This window comes from Zeus faber, assembly GCF_960531495.2.
Source record: "Zeus faber genome assembly, chromosome: 6".
Taxonomy (NCBI): domain Eukaryota; kingdom Metazoa; phylum Chordata; class Actinopteri; order Zeiformes; family Zeidae; genus Zeus; species Zeus faber.
The window spans coordinates 23137920-23145088 of NC_137201.1; positions in this window are offsets into that span (position 1 = coordinate 23137920).

Below are 7169 nucleotides of genomic sequence, written 5' to 3' on the forward strand. Positions count from 1 at the left end.
AAGTGGAATGACTGATGGACCTGCATCTCTCACATCCTTCCCCAGAGTTAATCTTTTAATAAGAAATATAATCTTTCTTATGAATAGTTGTTTAATTCATATTTATATATTTTTTGCTTAAAGCAGGCAGGAATTCAAACAGGAATTTTGACTATTTTATGCCGGTGTGTGTTCATTGTAGTTTTTCTGTTTTGCACCCAAAGGGGGTTCAGTATCGGTTCAACATCCTTGATTTAAATTTCCCTCTCTCATTAACAATCCAGAACAAAACATGGTTGGTATTTCCTTTTCTTTTATTTATAACTTTTCCAAACACAAGTGAAAGCTGCATTCATGAATTAGTGAGAATCTTTTTTTTTTTTTTTTTTAACTTTAAATCCTGCATTTCCTGAAACTGCCTGTTCGTCAAATCACAATTTATGGATTTAGATTTCGTATCAAATGACATCCACGGGGATAACAATGAGGATAACAGGTAAGGATAAAGCTTTACACTAATTTCTCCTCTAAACGGGTCAGTTTATGCATCTTGGTGTACAGGATGTTGAAGAAAAATAAAAACATTTAAAAAAGCAAACCCTTTAAAGCAGGAATCTTTCATTTTTTTCATTTTCATTTCAAAACACCAATGGAACAAACGTTTAATTGTAGGCAATCACAGAATTTTGAGTTGGACGGACGTTTTTCCACTATTTTTGGCTCTTAAACGAATATGAATACATGGCACAACCTCAGTTTCTAGACTGACATGGCATTAAATATTTAGCATTTCTGCTATTATTTAATTATTGACTAATAGAGTGCCAGGGCCTGCTGCAAGTGCAGATGATAAAAAAAGGGGTTCATAATTGAATCATAGACTGTCAATCAATGCAGGGGCAGTTTTATATGTAAATATGAAATTTGGTAATGAGGTGACCAACAGGTGGAGGCATCTGAAGCCACAATGGGAGCTATCCTGAGAGAAGGTGAACAAACACTGATGGTTTACTTACAGGTCTTTGGAGGCGTCCGCTGGTCCTGAAAACAGGTGGAAAGAAAAGACAAAAATGAATTGAATTTTTCGTCAAAAGGTAAAGAACATTTCATAACGGCATTGGTTGAAATGAGACGTTTAGAGGCTGAGGCTCCTGATGGGAACGACAACAACGACAAACGACAACAAATTTGCGTATTTAATAATATCGATATTGCGATGTGAGACTAGATATCGTCTGGGATTTTTTTGTGTGTGTTGGCCCGGCTGAAGAGACTTTGATAGACCTCTTCTGATTCTCATCAGAGACTCGTGGGCGCACATTTGCTGGCAGGAAAGCACTTGTAAGGCAAGGTCAGTTATCATTCTCCGTCTGACCACAGAATTTCCTTTTCCGAGGATGAGCTCATTTGAGGTACAGTCGTAGGTTATCTAACAGCCTCTGGCCCCTCCCAGCCACGCCAAAAGCTTGATAAAAATGTGCCAAATGCGACCACATTTCTTGTTTTTGTGGAAAAGGACACAAAATGGATGTTAAAAATGTTATCTAGATAAAAAACACCTACAATAATTCAGAATAACCTGAAATGGGCATTTTAAACTCATGTGCATTTTAAGCCTCAGCCTGGGAGAAGGGCTGCACGCACTAAATGGTTGTGTCTGGTGACACGACACAGGGCCCTATTCAGCTGCTCCACAAAAGCTCATTCATATCCCAGGGTTCACATCTGGCCGCACAAGTCTTGGGATGAGCAGTTTGACACAGAACACGTCCAGGCACCGAGGCGAGGGCAATGGTAGGAATAAAAAATAAAATTAAATAAAAATAAAAAAAAAGGGCTCGCCTCGCGGTTCTGACTTTTTAATGAACACGAACCAATGGACCAATCGATAAGGTCAAGATTCTTTGTCGCAAAGATTCTTTGTTTTTTGCCGAGGGCCGAGCGTGGTCCGGGAGCGCAATGGCGCAAACCATTGAGCCAAGCCAGCGATTCACATTTGTCACAATGACAGGTCGCCACGCGTCCCCCCCCACCACCCCGAGCGCGACCTCCAAGGAGACACAGGAAAAGCAAACGTAAGGTCACGGACACGTGAACACGGCTGCCTCCAGCGCCCGTCTGCTCGGATGGCGTGTGTGCGTAATGGCACTTCAAACGCAAAGGACGACGCCACCTTCATGTAAGACGTCTGGTTGGCACTGATAAGCCACATCCCTGGGCAAGTGTGTATAGACACACACACACACACACACACACACACACACACACACACACACACACACACACACACACACACACACACACAGGGGAATGGAAACGGAAATTCAACAGTTCCTTTGCTGTACCTTAATTGAAAATTCGCAGCACCTACTGCAGATCTACTGCCCTGATAGAAGATGAATTCAAATGATGCATAAACACAGCGTGGCGAGCGTGAGCGGCGCGGGACCTTCACATGCGTATTTGCCATTGAAAGGTTGCCCTCGGCGGCCGTGACGGAAAGGAATCCAGTTAAGAGGCGGAGGCCTCTGCATCAGAGACCAAAACCGCAAATTAAATGTCATGGAAACTCTCGCTTTGTGTTTCATTCACAGAAATCCATGGAAACCAACGCTGAAAGCTGCTGGGATGGAGATGCACGCGCACATACAGTACATACGCACAGGCACATGCACACACAGGCACACGCACACGCACATGCACACACGCACACAAACGCTGGCATAGGTTTCATTTGAACATTGTGGGGGAAACATTAAGCAGGGCGTCTAGGGATCATCCACCTGTAAATTTTGACTTCATTTCACACACTTCATTTCCTGCATTCTGGTGAATCTTTATGCAACAATTTGTGCCTTTTCTGTATCAATTTATGGTGGATATGTCTTTATCTATTGAAAGGAAAACACAAAACAGTTTTATATTGGGGGGGGGGGGAAATGCATGTGTTATAAATATTGGGGGGTGTATGCCCTGCTTCCCCCCAAATATAGGCCTATACACACACACATGCATATACACACACATGTACACACACATGTACACACACACACACACACCCGCGCACACACACACACACACACACACACACATACAACTCGAGACACACTACTACGAGTGAGAGCGTCTTAATGGGCGACTCGTCTTTGCGTCGGCGTGATGTTGCTGGGGCTTCAGGTCAGTCAATGCCAGTGTCTCCCAGCAACTCGAAGTCAAAGTGTGAAACCTGCAGCACTATCAAAGCACTCGTGTGTGTGTGTGTGTGTGTGTGTGTGTGTGTGTGTGTGTGTGTGTGTGTGTGTGTGTGTGTGTGTGTGTGTGTGTGTCTTCTATAAACCCACTGACACACATTGTGAACACAGCAAACTACACAGGGGGAGGACAGTGTGCTGTGAATGTGTGTGTGGGGACTATGAAGGACAAAGATCTACACACACAAACACCCTTTCCTACACACATGGGGACATGCGAGCCCCAGGCTAACACTGACACATATCATTGACATGCATAGCACCCTCTCTCCCTGACGCACGCAGAGTGACAACATCAACACCTACACACATACACACACACCTACACACACACACACACGCACGCACGCACGCACACACGCATGCGCACACAGACACACACACACAAACGCACGCATGCACGCAAAAAAACATACCCACAACATCTTCTGCTATTCTATAAAACTCACCCCCTCCTGAGGTGCTGGTGCCTGAGGAATTGCCACAACCCATTCTGCATCAATGCAGCCACCGTCCTAGCAGAGCAGAGATGCTTCAAGAGAAGAAGAAGAGGAAGGAGGAGGAGAGGGAGATGAAGGTGAGCGGGAATCCCCACCCCCGGCAGCACGGCCACCAGACCGGACACTGTCAGTCAGCAGTTGAGCGAACGAAAGCAGGTGGAGAAGGTCACGGTGGGATGGATGGATGGATGGATGAAGGGAGGGATGGAGGGATGGAGGGAGGGAGGGGGGATGGAGGGATGGAGGGATGTCTCGTCCGTCACAGCGGGATCTCCTCCTCTGGACGAGTCTCCATCAGTGCTGTGTCTTTCCCCGCTGCGATGGAGAGCTGAGAGTGGAGTGTAAGCGTGGAGAGCTTGGTATATGTGTGTGTGGATGTGTGTGTGTGTGTGTGTGTGTGTGTGTGTGACAGAGAGAGAGAGAGAGGGATGCTCTGCCCTCACATGATTTCCTCTTTTTCTCCACCCCAACATGGTTGCCCGGGAAACGGGGCGGGGGGGGGGGGGGTGGAATCCAGCCAATAGGGAGCTCTTACTTTTTATGAGAGTGAAAATAAATATATAAATAAATAGAAATGAATTTTAAGCGGCATCAATACCAGCAGCGTTTTTTCTCTTATTTTCTTTTGTAAGTGTGCGACAAAAAAAAAATATATATATACAAAAACAAAAACAACAGTCACCACATCTGCCTCGTTCCAGCACAATATTTGCAGTGAGAAGGGCTGTGAACAAGCGGCCTCTTGATCGGCGCTCTGGGGTCATGCCTTCCATGGATATCAATGGAGTCCTTTGCTCTCGTCTCTCCTCTCGTCTAGTGGAGTCATATGATCCCTGCGCTATAACAGTCACTTACAAAACCGGAATCACACTCGGCTTGAGCAGCGATTGAACGTTGACCTGGAATTGAGATTTTTCAATGAGGTGCACTGAGAAAGCTTCAAAGTAGAAAATGACATCATCTTTTTCCTCCTTTGCCTCCTTTCTGGAGGACGCAGATATCAAATATCACAATGTTGTTGGACAAACACCTCGATATTGATCATTTTGAGGATATTTTGGGGGATGACTATTCTTGCTTTCATGAGATATTGACACACAAGGAATATTTGTGAAATAATCATTATTAATGTGGATATTATGAGCATTGATTAGAACATCAAGAACAGTCGCTGAAGTTCAGAGAACGGTGTTATTTTACTGAAACGCTGCTTAAAGACAACCTTTAACTACGTCACAATATTGTATTAGCCATGATCCGGGACGATATCTATTCTCATTTCACAATATCAATATTATAATAACAAATATGTTACCCAGCCCTAACTTCCTGTCTGAAATGGTAATGAAGGCTTTAACAGGTTTCTCCAAACACTTCAGTCCACATCATCAACATCAAAGATTAGATGCATGATAAGATTTTGTACCATTGTAGGAATGGAAAATCCAATTAATCAGTCTGCATGAAGATGGCACTGTGTGCCTCAACCACAGGAGCAGAGCAAATAAACCATTCAATATGAACCACACTGATTTTAAAGTGGTAATCCGTGACATTATTTGGTTGAACAAAAAAAATCCCATGTTTGATACTTTATCAATCTGACACTTTAAAAGAAACCACCATTCAATGTGTTTGCACGTGCCCCCTCTATATGCGGTATCCATTGTTGGTGGCAGGGTCCACCACGTTCAAGAGGTGAAAGGCAGCCGCACTGAATTTGATCAAGCGACATAGCTAGATGTGGTCGGTAAAATGTCGATAACAAAATAAATAACTGCGGAAGGTGGATGTTTGAAAAAAATAAAATAAAATTCAGTTTCGCAAGGAAACTGGGTTTTTGTCGTGTAATACAGTAAACAGACGATCGCATGGTTATTATCCGCTATTCTGCTCTCTTCTTAAACTGCCAGAATGCTGTTTATGGATCAATTCACTATAGAATTGTCTCTGCAGCATTACCTCACTGCTCGAGATCCACAGGAGCACTATTGTCATCCCCTGTCCTACTCTTTATCGTCTATCCTGCTCTTTATCGTCTATCCTACTCTTTATCGTCTATCCTACTCTTTATTCTCTGTCCTGCTCTTTATCCTCTGTCCTGCTCCTTATTCTCCCCCATCCATCGTTCTGCCTCTATTCTCTGGTGTCGTCATGACTCTGTGACGCTATATTATTGAATCCCATTTGACCAATGTTCCACATTCAATGGATCCACATTGTCTGTCTGCACGGTTGCTTGGGATAAGTGAATTGACTTGAATTATTGTTTATATACTTGGGAATTTGAATGGATTTGGAAGTCATCCATGAGATGTTCCTTATTTTTCAATGTTTGACAGTAAAACAGTAATGTAGACGGGTTTTCTCACTGAGAGGGTCTCCAGTGACAGGTGGAAGGCAGGAGAGGCTGAGCTGTGTGACATTTACTCATTTTCAGATCGGAACATCATGCTGACCGGTACCTTTTGTCATCTGGCCTGGGATCAGCTGAGGAACATCCCTGGGAAGTAATTAGAGTCGTAATGACTCGTTTTAACACAACACAAGGAAATATGGTTCAGCCTTAATTTAGCAAACAATACACAGCAATAACAGCAAAGCAAAGTCGAGAGTATTTCACAAGTACAGCAACAATGAATTGAAAAGCCACATGAAAATGATCATCCATGCCATGAAGGTTCATTTGTTTGTTTGTTTTTATTGGGGTTTTTTTTTGGTCCAAAACTCTTCAAAATATATTTTGACCAAGAGAAAATAAAGAAGAAATTCCTAAAATGTAATTATTTTAAAACCACAGATTTGTGTGTACAAGAGTGGCTCACATATTTTGTTACCGAAACACTGAGTAAGATTTCGTTTAATTTTAAGTTTTATAAAGTTAACAATCAAATCTAAACTGAAGGTAAACTGACTTCATTCAAAGCTGAGGGGGTGTATGTATTTATTATGACCTTAACCGTGATTCCACCTGTGGTCGGAGGGGGGCGCTGCCGTCACTGTAATCAATGCCGACTGCGGCCGATCGATGCCGCTCAACAAGTTCTACTACTCGAGAGTTGTGACTTTATTTTTATTTTTAATGCAAATCTCGACATGTCTGAGACAAAAGGTGAATTATAAAAAAAAAAACCCAATCTGGTACTGCTGAAACCCGTTATTTTTTGTATATGCGCTCAATAATATGCGCCATCGCGTTGATCTATCGGACAAAAACAGCTTCTAATGAAACAACCGCAACGGAACGGCCACTCAAGTCGGGAATCCGTCCCGCGGTTACCGAGATCCCATCACATCGCATTGACAGCAGACGTCCACGTTTTCCCCGAACGGGGGGGGGGGGGGCGAACGGAAGGCGTTCGGCGCGGGGGGCGGGCGCGGTCGCCGACTCGAACGCACCGACTTCCGAGCCCCCGTCGAAGGCGGCGTCACTCGCGCC